The sequence below is a fragment of the Pan paniscus genome, chromosome X, assembly GCF_029289425.2.
Source record: "Pan paniscus chromosome X, NHGRI_mPanPan1-v2.0_pri, whole genome shotgun sequence".
Taxonomy (NCBI): Eukaryota; Metazoa; Chordata; class Mammalia; order Primates; family Hominidae; genus Pan; species Pan paniscus.
In genome coordinates this window covers 73,051,342-73,068,922 of record NC_073272.2, presented here as the reverse complement: position 1 = coordinate 73,068,922, position 17,581 = coordinate 73,051,342, and the positions used below count along the sequence as shown (strand labels likewise).

The following is a 17,581-nucleotide window of genomic DNA, read 5'->3' as shown; positions in this document are numbered from 1 at the left end:
GTAAAACCCTTTATATGATCTTGAAAGTTTCCTCAGTGTCTCAATGAGGCACTCAATCACTTTTACAAAATTCCCTTTCTGGCCTCACCTGCTCACGCATCTTATGCATGAGTCCCTGACCCTAGTTCCCTAAACATTTTTTTACTCATTTTAAACTCCCATTAGTTACATGCTGCTATTTCTATCTGGAATGTATTCTTTTCACTTTGTTTGTCAAAATCTAACCTATTCAGTAAACACCCTGGCACCCAATAGCTACTTAATAAGTAATTATGGAGTGAAAGAGTTCTAATATAGTCCCAAGGATCAAAATGTCTCCTTCAGTTTCTTATTCTTCAGTACAACCCATTTAGTCATTATGATTGTTTATATCTATTGTTTTACTTTATGAAGTCATTTCTTTATTGCCAAAATAATATAAATATTGCCAAACATTGAGAAAATTTGAAAGGGTTCTACTATAGTAAATCGGATAAATGAGGATACATTCAAACATTTTTAACTGGAAAAGGTTGAGCTGCTTCAAGCTAAAAGAAGCATAACTTTTCTGCATTGATATCTCCAGTAAACGCTTACAAACATCATTTGAATTTTTATTTTAGAGAATGTCATTGCCTTTCCTTGCTTATTGGATGCAATATAAATGTTCCCTTGGAATTCACTAGGTGGGTAATAAAAGTGACTCACTCCACTTTGGCTATTGGATTTTTCATGCATCATTTCTTCCTTGAAGCTAGGATAATCTTCATTATCCTTAGTACATAGATCCTCCTGCTCTTTGATGACTCAGCTGAGGTATACAGCATAAGGTTTTGATTTATGTGTACATTTTGAGATGATTACCACAATCAGGCTAATTAACATATCCACCACCTTACAAAGTTATCATTTTTTTTGGTACGGTAGGAATACTTAAGATAAGCTGTGTAGCCTGGTGTTAAGGGAGAGGTTATGCCAACACTCGCTTAGCTCCCCCAGCTGGTGTCTCAGCAGGTCACATACTACCCCCACCCCGGAGTCCACTGTCTCTGGGCCCAAATAAATAAAATCAGAGATAAAAAAGGAGACACTACACCCAATACTTCAGCAATTCAAAGGATTGTTAAAGGCAACTATGAGGACTTTATAAATTGGGAAACCTAAAAAAATTGGATAAGGTCCTAGACTCATACAACCTTCCAAGATTGAACCAAGAAGAAATCCAAAACCTGAACAGACCAGTAACAAGTAGTAAGATCAAGGCCATTATAAAAACTTCCCACAAAGAAAAGCCTGGGAATCAATAACTTCATTGCTGAATTTTACCAAAAACTTAAAGAAAAATTAATACCAATCCTACTGAAACTATTCTGAAAAATAGAGGCAGATGGAACATTTAAAAACTCATTCTATGAGGCCAGTACTGATACCAAAATCCAACAAAGACTCATCAAAAAAAGAAAACTATAGACCAATATCACTGATGAATATTAATACAGAAACTACTTACATATCGATAATAACATTGAATATAAATGAAGTAAACTCTCCAAACAGAAGACAGAGTAGCTGAATAAATTTTTTTAAAAAAGACAATGATCTACTGTCTACAAGAAGCACACTGTCAGTTTGACTAATGGTTTGTCAATTTTATTCATTGTTTCAAAAACCCAACTTTTGATTTTTGTCCATCTTTTGTTTGGATTTCTTCATTTTCATTTTATATCTGCTCTGACTTTTATTATTTTTTTTCTTCTACTGAGTTTGGGTTAGTTCGCCTCTTGCTTTTCTAGTTGTTTAAGATGCATTATTAGGTTGTTTATTTGAAGCTTTTCTTATTTCTTAAAGTTTATAGGCACTTATAGCTATAAATTTTCCTCAGTATTGCTTTAACTGGAACCCCTAGGTATTGATGTGTTGTGTTTTTATTATTGCTTCTTTGAAGAAATTGTGTAATTTTCTTTTTAATCTCTTAATTGATGCACTGGTTATCCAGGAGCATATTGTTGAATTTCCTTGTGTTTGTATAATTTCCCAAATTAGTCTTGCTATCAATTTCTGGTTTTATTCTATTGTAATCGAAAAAGATATTTTATATTATTTCAATTTTTTTAATGTTTTAAGATTTTTTTGGCTTAACATATGGCCTGTTCTTGAGAATGATTCATATGCTGAGGAGAACAATCTGTGGCCATTGAATGAAATGTTCCGTAAATATCTATTAGGTCTCTTTGTTCTATAGTGCAGGTTAAGTTCAATGATTCTTCATTGATATTCTGTCTGCATGATCTGTCCAATGCTAAAAGTAAGGTGTTGTGAGCTCCAGCTATTATTGTATTGGGCTGTATTTCTAACTTTAGCTCTAATAATATTTACTTTATTTATCTGGGTGCTACAGTGTTGGGTGTATTTATATTTACAGTTGTTATATTCTCTTGCTGCATTGACCCCTTTATCATTATATAATGACCTTCTTTGTATCTTCTTAGAGTTTTTGTCTTGAAATCTATTTGTTTTATCTAAGTATAGCTACCCCTACTCTTTTTTTATTTCCATGTGCATTGAATAACTTTTTTATGTTTTAACTTTCAGTCTATGTGTGTCTTTCTAGATAAAGTGTGCTTCTTGTAGACAGCGAATTGTTAGGTCTTGTTTTTTATTCAGCCACTCTGTGTCTTCTGTCTGGAGGTTTACTTTATTTATATTCAGTATTATTACTGATTTGTAAGTACTTACTTCTACCATTTTGTTATTTGTTTTCTGGTTGTTTTGTAGTCTTGTCTTTCTTTTTCTCCTTTCTGTCTTTTAGTGAAGGTGATTTTCTCTTGTGGTATGTTTTAAATTTCTTAGAAGTTTTTTTGTCTATTGTATATATTTTAGATTTTAGATTATCATGAGGCTTGCAAATAATATCTTATAATCTATTTTTAAAAGCTTATAACAACACTGGTTGCATAAAGAAACAGACAAGCAAAAATATAACAAATAAAAACTCTATACTTTAACTTCATCTCCCCACTTTTTAGCAACTTGTTCTTTCTATTTATATCTTATTGTATTGTCTTTGTCTTGAGAAGTTGTAGCTATTATTTTGTTTGGTTTATCTTTTCATCTTTTCACTTAATATATTAGTAGTTTACACACCACCATTACAATGTTATAATATTCTGTATTTTTCTCTGTACTTGCATTACCTGCAGATGATTTCTTATTGCTCATTAACATCCATTTCTTTCAGGTTAAAGAACACTTTTTAGCATTTCTTGTAGAACAGGTTTGGTGTTGATGATATCTCTCAGCTTTTGTTTATCTGGGAGAATCTTTATTTCTCCTTCATGTTTGAAGAATATTTTTGCTGAATATACTATTCTAGAGTAAAAGTGGTTTTTTTTCCCTTCAGCACTTTAAATATGTTGTGCCACTCTCTCCTGGTCTGTAAGGTTTTAATTGAAAACTCTGCTGCCAAACATATTGGAGCTTCATTTTATCTTCTTTGTTTCTTTTCTCTTGCTTTTATAATCTATTCTTTATTCTTAACCTTTTGGAGTTTGATTATTAAATGTCTTGTGATAGTCTTCTTTGGATTAAATCTGCTTGGTGTTCGACAACCTTCCTGTACTTGAGTATTGATACTGTTCTCTATACTTTGAAAGTTCTCTGTTATTATCCTATTTAATAAACTTCTATGCCTATCTCTCTCTCTACCTCCTCTTTAAGGCCAACAACAGTTAGATTTGCCCTTTTGAGACTATTTTCTAGATCCTGTAAGCATATCTTATTGTTTTTTTTCTTTTGTATCCTCTTGCTGTGTATTTTCAAATAGCCTGTCTATTTTTTATATATTTTAAGTTCTGGAGTACATGTGCAGAATGTGCAGTTTTGTTACATAGGTGTATATGTGCCCTGGTAGTTTGCTCTACCCATCAACCCATCACCTACATTAGGTATTTCTCCTAACGTTATGCCCCCAACACACCTCACCCCCTGATAGGCCCCAGTGTGTGATGTTTGCCTCCCTATGTCCATGTGTTCTCACTGTTCAACTCCCACTTATGAGTGAGAACATGTGGTGTTTGGTTTTCTGTTCTTGTGATAGTTTGCTGAGAATGATGGTTTCCAGCTTCATCCATGTCCCTGCAAAGGACATGAAGTCATCTTTTTTTATGGCTGCATAGTATTCCATGGTGTATATGTGCCACATTTACATTATCCAGTCTATTATTGATGAAAATTTGGGTTGGTTCCAATTCTTTGCTATTGTAAATAGTGCTGCAATAAACATACGTGTGCACGTGTTTTTATAGTAGAATGATTTATCAACTTTTGAGTATATACCCAGTAATGGGATTGCTGGGTCAAATGGTATTTCTGGTTCTAGATCCTTGAGGAATCACCACACTGTCTTCCACAATGGTTGAACTAATTTACACTCCCACCAACAGTGTAAAAACATTCCTATTTCTCCACATCCTCTCCAGCATCTGTTGCTTCCTGACATTTCATGATCGCCATTCTAACTGGCATGAGATGGTATCTCATTGTGGTTTTAATTTCCATTTCTCTAATGATCAGTGATGATGAGCATTTTTTCATATGTCAGTTGGCTGTGTAAATGTCTTCTTTTGAGAAGTGTCTGTTCATATCCTTTGCCCACTTTTTGATGGGGTTGTTTGTTTTTTTTCTTGGAAATTTGTTGAAGTTCTTTGTAGATTCTGGATATTAGACCTTTGTCAGACCTTTGCCTGTTCACTCTGATGATAGTTTCTTTTGCTGTGCAGAAGCTCTTTAGTTTAACTAGATCAGATTTGTCAATTTTGGCTTTTGTTGCCATTGCTTTTGGTGTTTTGCTCATGAAGTCTTTGCCCATGCCTATGTCCTGAATGGCATTGCCCAGGTTTTATTCTAGAATTTTTATGGTCCTAGGTCTTATGTTTAAGTCTTTGATCCATCTTGAGTTGATTTTTGTATCAGGTGTAAGGAAAGGGTCCAGTTTCCGTTTTCTGCATATGGCTAGCCAGTTTTTCCCAACAACATTTATTAAATAGGGAATCTGTTCCCCATTGCTTTTTTTGTGTCAGGTTTGCCAAAGATGAGATGGTTGTAAATGTGTGGTGTTATTTCTGAGGCTTCCATTCTGTTCTATTGGCCTATATATGTGTTTTGGTACCAGTACCATGCTGTTTTGGTTACTGTAGCCTTGTAGTATAGTTTGAAATAAGGTAGCATGATGCCTCCGGGTTTATTTTTCTTGCTTAGGATTGTCTGGGCTATGCAGGCTCTTTTTTGGTTCCATATGAAGTTTAAAGTAGTTTTTTCCAATTCTGTGAAGAAAGTCATTGGTAGCTTGATGGGGATAGCATTGAATTTACAAATTACTTTGGGCAGTATGGCCATTTTCACAATATTGATTCTTCCTATCCATGAGTATGGAATGTTTTTCCATTTGTTTGAGTCCTCTCTTATTTTCTTGAGTAGTGGTTTGTAGTTCTCCTTGAAGAGGTCCTTCACATCCCCTGTAAGTTGTATTCCTAGGTATTTTATTCTCTTTGTAGCAATTGTGAACGGGAGTTCACTCATGATTTGGCTCTCTGTTTGTCTGTTATTGGTGTATAGAAATGCTTGTGATTTTTGCACATTGATTTTGTATCCTGAGACTTTGCTGAAGTTGCTTATCAGCTTAAGGAGATTTTGGACTGAGATGATGGGGTTTTCTAAGTATAAAATCATGTCAACTGCAAAGAAAGACAATTTGACTTCCTCTCTTCCTATGTGAATACCCTTTATTTCTTTCTCTTGCCTGATTACCCTGGCCAGAACTTCCAATACTATGTTGAATAGGAGTGGTGAGAGAGGACATCCTTATCTTGTGCCAGTTTTCAAAGGGAATGCTTCCAGTTTTCGCCCATTTGTATTATATTAGCTGTGGGTTTGTCATAAACAGCTCTTATTATTTGAGATACACTCGATTGTTGCCCAGTTTATTGAGAGTTTTTAGCATGAAGGGGTGTTGAATTTTATCAAAGGCCTTTTCTGCATCTATTGAGATAATCATGTGCTTTTTGTCATCGGTTCTGTTGACGTGATGTATTACATTTATTGATTTGCGTATGTTGAACCAGCCTTGTATCCCAGGGATGAAGATGACTTGATCATGTTGGATAAGCTTTTTAATGTGCTGCTGGATTCGGTTTGCCAGTATTTTATTGAGGATTTTCACATCGATGTTCATCAGGGATATTGGCCTGAAATTTTCTTTTTTTGTTGTGTCTCTGCCAGGTTTTGGTATCAGGATGATGCTGGCCTCATAAAATGAGTTAGGGAGGATTCCCTCTTTTTCTATTGTTTGGAAGAGTTTCAGAAGGAATGGCACCAGCTCCTTTTTATACATCTGGCAGAATTTGGGTGTGAATCCATCTGGTCCTGGACTCTTTTTGGTTGGTAGGCCATTATTTATTGCCTCAATTTCAGAACCTGTTATTGGTTTATTCAGGGATTCGAGTTCTTCCTGGTTTAGTCTTGGGAGGGTGTATGTGTCCAGGAATTTATCCATTTCTTCTAGATTTTTTAGTTTATTTGTGTAGAGATATTTATAGTATTCTCTGATGGTAGTTTGTATTTCTGTGGAATCAGTGGTGATATCCCCTTTATCATTTTTTATTGCATCTATTTGATTCTTCTCTCTTTTCTTCTTTATAAATCTGGCTAGTGGTCTATCTATTTGTTGATCTTTTCAAAAAACCAGCTTCTGGATTAATTGATGTTTTGAAAAGTTTTTCGTGTCTCTATCTCCTTCAGTTCTGTTCTGATCTTAGTTATTTCTTGTCTTCTGCTAGATTTTGAATTCGTTTGCTGTTGCTTCTATAGTTCTTTTAATATTTATGTTAGCTGGGTAATTTTAGATCTTTCCTGCTTTCTCTTGTGGGCATTTAGTGCTATAAATTTCCCTCTACACACTGCTTTAAAAGTGTCTCAGAGACTCTGGTAAGTTGTGTCTTCATTCTCACTGGTTTCAAAGAGCATCTTTATTTCTGCCTTCATTTTGTTATTTATCCAGTAGTCATTTAGGAGCAAGTTGTTCAGTTTCCATGTAGTTGAGCGGTTTTGAGTGAGTTTCTTAATCCTGAGTTCTAATTTGATTGCACTGTGGTCTGAGAGACTGTTATTATTTCAGTTCTTTGGCATTTGCTAAGGAGTATTTTACTTCCAATTATGTGGTCAGTTTTAGAATAAATGTGATGAGATGCTGAGAAGAATGTATTTTCTGTTGATTTGGGGTGGAGAGTTCTGTAGCTGTCTACTAGGCCCTCTTGGCCCAGACGTGACTTCAAGTCCTGAATACCCTTGTTAATTTTCTGTCTCTTTGATCTCTCTGATGTTGACTGTGGGGTGTTAAAGTCTCCCACTATTATTATGTGGGAGTCTAAGTCTCTCTGTAGGTCTCTAAGAACTTGCTTTAGGAATCTGGGTATTCCTGTATTGGGCGCATATATATTTAGGATAGTTAGCTCTTCTTGTTGCATTGATCCCTTTATCATTATGTAATGCACTTCTTTGTCTCTTGATCTTTGTTGGTTTAAAGTCTGTTTTACCAGAGATTAGGATTGCAACTCCTGCTTTTTTTTTTTTTTTTGCTTTCAATTTGCTTCATAAATATTCCTCCATTCCTTTATTTTGAGCCTATGTGTGTCTTTGCACATGATATCGGTCTCCTGAATACAGCACACTGATGTGTCTTGACTGTCTAATTTGCCAGTCTGTCTTTTAATTGGAGCATTTTGCCCATTTACTTTTAAGATTTATATTGTTATGTATGAATTTGATCCTGTCATTGTGATGTTAGCTGGTTATTTTGCTCGTTAGTTGATGCAGTTTCTTCCTAGCCTCAATGGTCTTTACAATTTGGTATGTTTTTGCAGTCGCTGGTACCGGTTGTTCCTTTCCATGTTTAGTGCTTCATCCAGGAGCTCTTGTAATGCAGACCTGGTAGTGACAAAATCTCTCAGCATTTGCTTGTCTATAAAGGATTTTATTTCTCCTTTGCTTATGAAGTTTAGTTTGGCTGGCCATAAAATTCTGGGTTGAAAATTATTTTCTTAAAAATGTTGAATATTGGCTCCCACTCTCTTCTGGCTTGTAGGGTTTCTGCAGAGATCCACTGCTTCCCTTTGTGGGTAACCCCACCTTTCTCTCTGGCTGCCCTTAAAATTTTTTTCTTCATTTGAACCTTGGTGAATCTGACATTTATGTCTATTATTGATGAAAATTTGGGGTTGCTCTTCTCCAGGAGTATCTTAGTGGTGTTCTCTGTATTTCCTGAATTTGAATATTGGCCATCTTGCTAGGTTGGGGAAGTTCTCCTGGATAATATCCTGAAGAGTGTTTTCCAACTTGGTTCCATTCTTCTCATCACTTTCAGGCACACCAATCAAATGTAGATTTGGTCTTTTCACATAATCCCATATTTCTTGTAGACTTTGTTCATTCCTTCTTATTCTTTTTTCCCTAATTTTGTCTTCTCTCTTGATTTCATTAAGTTGATCTCCAATCGCTGATATCCTTTCCTCCACTTGATTGATTCAGCTATTGAAACTTGAGTATGCTTCACGAAGTTCTCGTGATGTGTTTTTCAGCTCCATCAGGTCATTTATGTTCTTCTTTACACTGGTTACTTTAATTAGCAATTCTTCTAACATTTTTTCAAAGTTCTTAGCTTCCTTGCATTGGGTTAGAACATGCTCCTTTAGCTCAGAGGAGTTTGTTATTACCCACCTTCTGAAGCCTACTTCTGTCAATTCGTCAAACTCATTCTCCATCCAGTTTTGTTCCCTTGTTGCCGAGGAGTTGTGATCCTTTGGAGGAGAAGAGATGTTCTGGCATTTGAAATTTTCAGCCTTTTTGTACTGGTTTCTCCCCATCTTTCTGGATTTATCTACCTTTTGTCTTTGATGTCGGTGACCTTCAGATGGGGTCTTTGAGTGTACATGCTATTCCTTTCTGTTTGTTTGTTTCCCTTCTGACACTCAGGCCCCTCTGCTTCCAGTCTGCTTGGGTTTTCTGGAGGTCTACTCCTGACCCTGTTTGCCTGGGTATCACCAGCAGAGGCTGCAGAACAGCAAAGATTGCTGCTTGATCTTTCCTCTGGAAGCTTCCTCTCAGAGGGGCCCCTGCCAGATGACAGTCAGAGCTCCCCTGTATGAGGTCTCTGTCGGCCCCTACTGGGAGGTGTCTCCCAGTCAGGAGACATGGTGGTCAGGGACCCACTTGAGGAGGCAGTCTGACCCTTAGCAGAGCTTGAATGTTCTGCTGGGGGGTCCGCTGCTCTCTTCAGAGCCATCAGGCAGGGATGTTTAAGTCTTCTGAAGCTCCACCCACAGCTGCCTTTTTCCCCAGGGGCTCTGTCTAAGGGAGATGGGAGTTTTATCTATAAGTCCCTGACTGGAGCTGCTGCCTTTTTTTCAGAGATGGCCTGCCCGGAGAAGGGAAATCTGGCAGTCTGGCCACAGCAGCCTCCCTGAGCTGCAGTGGGCTCTGCCCAGTTTAAACTTCCCAGCGGCTTTGTTTACACTGTGAGTGTAAAACTGCCTGCTCAAGCCTCAGCAATGGCGGACGCCCCTCCCCCTACCAAGCTGGAGCATCCCAGGTTAATCTCAGACTGCTGCTGTGCTGGCAGTGAGACTTTCAAGCCACTGGATCTTAGTTTGCTGGGTTCCATGGGGGTGAAACCCGCCAAGCCAGACCACTTGGCTCCCTGGCTTCAGCACTCCTTTCCAGGGGAGTGAACGGTTCTCTCTCGCTGGGGTTCCAGGCACCACTTCGATATGGAAAAAAAATAACTCCTGCAGCTAGTTTGGTGTCTGCCCAAATGGTTGCCCACTTTTGTGCTTAAAACCCAGGGCCCTGGCTGGGTAGGCACTGGAGGGAATCTCCTCGTTTGTGGGTTGTGAAAACCATGGGACAAGAAGAGTATCTGTGTCATAGTTCCTCAGGCTCAGTCCCTCATGGCTTCCCTTGAGTGGGGCAGAAAATTCCCTGACCCCTTGAGCTTCCTGGGTGAGGTGACACCCCACCCTGCTTTGGCTGGCACTCCATGGGCTGCACCCACTGTCCAATTGGTCCCAATGAGATGAATCAGGTACCTCAGTTGGAAATGCAAACATCACCCACCTTCTGCGTCGATCTCACTAGGAGATGCAGACTGGAGCTGTTCCTATTTGGCCAACTTGCTAGTAACCCATAGCCTGTCTTTTTAAGCTATAAATTCTTTTTTCTGCTTGATCAATTCGGCCACTAAGAGACTCTGATGCATTCTTTGGTATGTTAGTTGCATTTTTACCTCCAAGATTTCTACTTGATTCTTTTAATTATTTTCATTTCTTTGTTAAATTGATCTAATGAGATTATGAATTTCTTTTCTGTGTGTTATCTTGAATTTCTTTGCGTTTTCTATAACAGCTATTTTGAATTCTCTATCTGAAAGGCCTCTTTCTCTCCAAGATTGGCCCTTCATGTCTTATGTAATTTGCTTGGTGAGTTCATGTTTTCCTGGATGATCTTGGTGCTTGTGGATGTTTGTTGGTTTGTAGGCATTAATGAGTTAGGTATTTATTGCAGCTTTCAAAGTCTGGCCTGTTTGTACCCATCCTTCTTGGGAAAACTTGTCAGGTATTTGAAGGGACTTGGGTATTGTGATCTATGTTTTGGTCATTTCCGTATCTTCCTTAGAGGGGACCCTAAGCCCAGTAGTGCTTTGATTCTTTCAGACTCTTAGGTACCACCTTGTGGTCATGGATAAGATCCAGAAGTATTCGCTGGTTTATCAAACAGAGACTTTTTTTCCCTTATGTTCTTTCATAAAATTGGAGTCTCTCTCTCTCTGTGCTGAGCTGCCTGAAGCCGAGGGATGAGTAACACAATCACCACTGTGGCCACCACTACTGCGACTGCAGTGTGGATGACCTCAAGCCAGCACAGCACTGGGTTTTGGCCAAGGCCTGCTGTAACCACTACCTGGCTACCACCTATGATTACTTAAGGCTGTAGGGCTCTACAATTAACAGGTGATCAAGCCAGCCAGTGTTATGCTATTCTCTCCAGGGTGGCTAGTTTCCTGAACCCCACGTGGGTCCAGATATGCTTTCTGGGGGCCAGGGCCTGGAATTGGCAACTTTAGAAAGCCACCTGGTCCTCTATTCTACTGTGGCTTAGTTGGCACCAAAATCACAAGACAATATCTTTCTCTTCCCTTTCTTCCCTCCCCTTTCTCCAGGCAGAGGAATCTCTCCCTTTGTCCACCACCACCATGGTCTCATGAAGATTACAGCCAGGGTATCACTGATGTTTACTTAATGCCCAACAACTCAGCAGTCATCTTGTCATGAATGTTACCAGGTCTGGGACTCACCCTTCAAGGTAGTGGGCTCCTCTCTGGCCCAGAACAGGTCCAGAAATACCATCCAAGGCTAAAGCCCTTGATTGGGGGACCCCAAGATCCCTTTAGGTGCTCTTTCCCACTCTGGCTGAGCTTATACATAAAGCTGCAAAACAAATTCATTTTTAATCCTTTCCTCTTTTCTCAAGCAGAAGAATTCTCTCCTTGTTAATGCACACTTCAAGCCAGCGAGTCTCAGAATCTCACCTGAGGCCCACAGCATGTACTACCTGATTACCACTGCTGATTTTTCAGGGCCCAAGGGATCTTTATTTAGCATATAATGACTTCTCCAAGGACTTGATCCTTCTTTTAGAGGCAATGGGTTCCCCTCTGCCCCAGGGTGTCTCTAGGAATGTTTTCTGGGAGCTAGGGTCTGGATTGGGGGCCTTATGATTCTGCCCAGTTCCCTATTCTGCCATGGCTAAGCTTGTATCCAAATCGCAAGACAAAGTCCTTTTTACTTTTCTCTCTCCTCTGCTCAAGCAGAAGGAAGAGGTCTCTTTTGGAGCTGCAAACTGTGCTGTATGGTGCTAGGAGAGGGGTGATAGAAACACTCCCCTAGCCACCCCTGTTAACGCCTCACTATGTCACATGTCACCCACATCAACTGGCTCTGAACCCAGAACAGCACTGGGACTTGTGTAGGAATTTCAGATCTTATGGCTAAGCCTTTCAAGTTTATTTAGAACCCAGAACACTTTAGCCTGTGAAGGTGAGACTTGCCAAAACTCAAGTTCCCACCACTGGTATGTGTGATTCTCCTCTGATTAGGGCTGGTCTAACTGCTCGCTGCCTGGGGCTCTACTGAGTTCTGCTTAGTGTTGGAAGCACTAAGTTCCGATGTAAAATCTCACAATTGCAGTGCTCTTCACCACCCCACCCCACCCCCAACTCTAAGTGCATAAATTTTCAGTCCATACCACATGGCCACTGCCAGGGGATGGGGAAAAAGTGGTGTCAGCCGTTCAAAACTGTGTTTTCTACCCTCTTCGTGGCTCTCTCAGTGATATGAAGTTAAAGCCAGGTACTGTGATTGTTCATCTGACTCTTGGTTCTTTAGAAGGTGCTTTTTGTGTAAATATTAACCTCTGGGATCCTAGCTACAGGGGAACCCTGGATATTTGAACTGGCAGAAGGATCTGACCAGAGAGTAAGCAGAGGCAGAGCTTCAGCCAGTGCAGAGCCCATGGGCTTTTGTGCACAGGGCAACTGTAGCAGGGCACAACCATAGGTGCCTGTCCCCTAGGGCACCCATCATCCTCCAAGTTGCTCTAGCCCCAAGTGACTGCTAGGCTAGGAAAAAGCAGGGCCATCATCATCGTAGGAACAGGGCATGTCTGTTCTGCAGGCCCTCCAGATGCTCCCAGGTTTCCTATCTGTCTATTCTAAAGGAGCATGTGCACAGCACAGCCTCTGCTGCCCAGCCTGAGAGCTTTGCTCCAACTGAATAATTTCCCTGTGGCCTGGCAGCACTTTGGATTTCACAACTCAGCCAGAGTGTGACCATGAAGGTCCAGAGTACAAAGTAATGGTGCCCCAGGGTTGTGGTACACAGCTTAGGAGTGCCAAGATAATATCTGTGGTCAGCATTCAAGCAGGAGAAGGGCCCCCACTGTCAGAGCACTGAGAGGGATGAAACACACAGATTCATGGGCTGGTCCATGAGCAGGGTGTTTCTCCTACCACAGGGCCCATCTGAAAATAGTGTGACCTAGCTCTCTGCTGCAACCTCTGCCTGACAGTGCCCCATGGCACAGACCACCTAACAAAGGAAATGCAGACATGATGTCAGTGATTGGAGAGGGCTCCCCCAAGGCCCAGGAGTGGACCTAGTGAAGGAGTCACCTTTCTCTCTCCCATAACTACAAAGCATGGCTACCAGTGTGAGGCAATACAAAAAGGCTGCCTGGCTAAGAGCCTATCTTCTGGCCATTACTCTTAAATATTGCAGGTAGCAGTTGTCATTCTTTGGATTTCATGTAAGGATTTTTTGTAAGGCTGGTATAGTTGCATAAAATTCTCTCAGCACTTGCTTGTCTTTGAAGATACGCAAGTTCTACCAACATACATCCCTGTGAAACAAAGGACAACAATCCAGCCACAAATAAACATCCTTTACAGAGTCTTGGCCTTCTGAAAACATTATAAAAGAAAGTAAACTGACTACACTCAACTTACCAGACAGTTAAAGAAACATGAGTCTTTGCAGATGAGAAAAAAATCAGTGCAAGGTGCTCACTACAGCAGCACATATACTAAAATTGGAAGAATACAGAGAAAATGAGCATGGTCCCTATGCAAGGATGACAGGTAGATTTGTGAACCATTACATGTTAAAAAATCTTATGTTTTCATAAAAACAGAATCAATGCAAAAACTCTAGCAATTCAAAAAACTAGAGTAGCCAGAGTAGTGCCTTACCTCCAAAGAAGCCCACTAGATCCCCAGCAATGGTTCTCACCTAGACCGAAATGACTAAAAAATTTACTGAGAATTTTGTAATATAATTGGAAGGATTATCAGAAGAATAGACCAAGCTGAGGAAAGAAGCTCAGAACTAGAAGACCAGTTCTTTGAATCAAGTCAGCCAGACACAAATAAAGATAAAAGAATTTAAAAATTGAACAAAACCTCTGACAAATATTGGCTTATGTAAAGAGATCAAACCTACAACACATTAATATTCCTGAGAGAGATGAGATAATGAGCACCCTGAAAAATATCATTGAGGACGTAGTCCATAAAAATTTATCTAGTCTCACTAGAGCAGTGTACATGCAAATTCAAGAAATACAGAGAATCCCTGCTAGATACTATACAAGACAACCGTCACTAAGGCACATAGTCATCAGATTCAAGAAAGTCAATGTGAAATTAAAAAATCTTATAGGAGGCTGGAGAGAAGGTTCAGGCCATGTATAAAGGAAACTTCTTCAAGCCAGCAGTAGAATGCTTAGTAGAAACTTTACAAGACAGAAAAGATTGGGGCCTATTTTCAACATCCTTAAAGAAAAGAATTTTCAACGAAGATTTTATTTCCCATCAAATTAAGCTTCTTTAGCAAAGGAGACTTAAAATTCTTCAAAAACAAGCAAGTTCTGAGAGAATACCCATTGGGTACTATGCTTAGTACCTGGGTGACAAGATCTATACCCCAAATCACAGAATCGTCTCATATATCCATGTAACAAACCTGCACATGTACCCCAGAATTAAAAATGAAAGTTGAAAATAATTCTCTTTATTAACACTTTTCTACTGTTTTTTCTTGATTACTCCAAGGATTACAATATGCATCCTTGACTTATTACAGTCTAACACAAATGATTACTTTTATTCCTTTTCTGATATTACTAGAGCCATGGAAAAATTTAAGGACATTTATTTTTTTCTTGAATTTTGCCTTGTTTTCTGTACAAATTAGAGAAAATATGAAGTTCTCTGATTATGTAGCTTATCTTTTCATGGGTCACACTTTGTACCTCAGCGTTTGGGGCTTACTGGGACCTGAATTTAGTTATAGGTATAGACACAAAGAGAAATTGTAAAGATAGGTCCTGAGAAGACTCAGCAGTATCTTACAAAGCAGCTACCTCAGGGAATGTCTTCTATTCTTAAGCCAAGCAGGATTACCGACTCAGGCGAGGTTGGAGATGATGCTTTTTGCTGGTAAGAAAACTCTGCCTAATTTAAACATTCAAAGTCTCCAGCACAATTGAGATTTTCCCTTTGTCCCCATCTCAAATTTCCTGATTCAGTTTTTTCCCAGTAAGTGTTTTTATTTCAACAGAAAATACCTTCTGAGATAGAGAATTCAATATGCATTGTTATTTATCCTCTCATAGGATCAGACCCTGGCGCTGGTTTTCAGAAATTTCATCCTTTTTGCTACAAGATATAAGGGTTTCTTTCAGGGAAGACATGGAAGTCTCACATTATTTGTGCAAGGCTTGAGGTGAAAATTTGAAGCCCCCAACGCATCATTTTCTTCATTTTCTTTCCCTAATTTGTCCTGGTAATCTAGGAGCAACAAGCCAATCTTATTGTACTCATTATTTTCAAAAAGATGTTCTAAGGTATCAAACATGTAGTAGTTAATCACTTTGCGTTTTGTTAATATTTGATTAAGAGTTTCCCATAGCAATACTTTACATATCTCTATTGGCACATCATGCCATGGATTATTGGCCTCTTTATCACTGAAAACAGTCAATCCAAGAAAATATATAACTAATTCAGAAAATTCAGCATTAAGATTCTGTTCCTCTAGGATCTCTCTCAGTACTGAAATTGATGTGAGGCTTCAGAATCTGTCACTGAACTCCACAGGGGAAATTTCCACATCCTCAGGAAAACCTTGGCTTAGGTCTTTTCTAAATTTTCTTTCTTTTTTAAAAAAATTAATAGTTTTGGGAAAACAGGTGGGCTTTGGTTACATGGATAAGTTCTTTAGTGGTGATTTCTGAGATTTTGGCACAGCTGTCACCTGAGCAGTGTACACTGCACCCAAAATGTGGTCTTTTTTATTTTTGTAATTACATTCTAAGTTCTGGAATACATGTGCAGAACGTGCAGGTTTGTTACATAGGTATACAGGTCCAAGGTGGTTTGCTATACCCATCAACCCATAATCTACATTAAGTATTTGTCCTAATGCTATTTCTCTCCTAGCCCCCCACTCCCCAACAGGCCCTGGTGTGTGATGTTCCCCTCTCTGTGTCCATGTGTTCTCATTGTTCAACTCCCACTTATGAATGAGAACATGTGGTGTTTGGTTTTCTGTTCCTGTGTTAGTTTTCTGAGAATGATGGTTTACACCTTCATCCATATCCCTGCAAAGGACATGAACTTATTCTTTTTTATGGCTGTGTAGTATTCCATGATGTATATGTGCCACATTTTCTTTATCCAGTCTATCATTGATGGGCATTTGGGTTGGTTCCAAGTCTTTGCTATTGTGAACAGTGCTGCAATAAACATATGTGTACATGTGTATTTAGAGTAGAATGATTTATAATCCTTTGGGTATATACCCAGTAATGGGATTGCTGGGTCAAATGGTATTTCTGGCTCTAGATCCTGGAGGAATTGCCACACTGTCTTCCACAAAGGTTGAGCTAATTTACACTCCTACCAACAGTGTAAAAGCACTGCTCAAGGAAATAAGGGATGACACAAACAAATGAAAAACATCCCATGCTCATGGATAGGAAGAATCAATATCATGAAAATGGCCATAATTCCCAAATAATTTATAGATTCAATGCTATCCCCATCAAGCTACCATGGGCTTTCTTCACAGAATTAGAAAAAACTCCTTTAAATTCCATATGGAACCAAAAAAAAAAAAAAGCCTGCATAGCCAAGACAATCCTAAGCAAAAGAACAAGCTGGAGGCATCTTTCTACCTGACTTCAAACAGTACTACAAGACTACAGTAACCAAAACAGCATGGTCCTCACACCAAAACCGATATATAGACCAATGGAACAGATCAGAGGCCTCAGAAAGAACACCACACATCTACAACCATCTGATGTTTGACAAACCTGACACAAACAAACAATGGGGAAAGGATTCCCTTTTTAATAAATGGTGCTGGGAAAACTGGATAGCCATATGCAGAAAAGTGAAACTGGACCCCTTCCTTACAACTTATGCAAAAATTAACTCAAGATGAGTTAAAGACTTAAAACTAAGAGCTAAAACCATAAAAACCCTAGAAGAAAACCTAGGCAATACCATTCAGGACATAGGCATGGGAAAAGACCTCATGACTAAAACACCAAGAGCAATAGCAACAAAAGCCAAAATAGACAAATGGGATCTGATTAAACTAAAGAGCTTCTGCACAGCAAAAGAAACTATCATCAGTGTTAACAGACAACCTACAGAATGGGAGAAAATTTTTGCAATCTATCCATCTGACAAAAGGCTAATATCTGGAATCTACAACAAATTTACAAGAATAAAAACAAACAGCCCCATCAAAAAGTAGGCAAAAGATATGAACAGACACTTCTCAATCGAAGACATTTATGCAGCCAACAGACATGAAAAAAAGCTCATCATCACTGGTCGTCAGAGAAATGGAAATCAAAACCACAATGAGATACCATCTCACACCAGTTAAAATGGCAATCATTAAAAAGTTAGGAAACAACAGGTGCT

General features: G+C 39.1%; 1 non-coding gene across 1 annotated transcript; it reads left to right on the top strand.

Annotated features, from left to right (window-relative positions):
• The first annotated feature begins 13,641 nt into the window (after positions 1-13,641).
• Positions 13,642-13,748, top strand: LOC112438527 (U6 spliceosomal RNA). The gene has a single exon (XR_003026943.1). It is a non-coding gene; the product is annotated as a U6 spliceosomal RNA (small nuclear RNA).
• Positions 13,749-17,581: the final 3,833 nt, after the last annotated feature.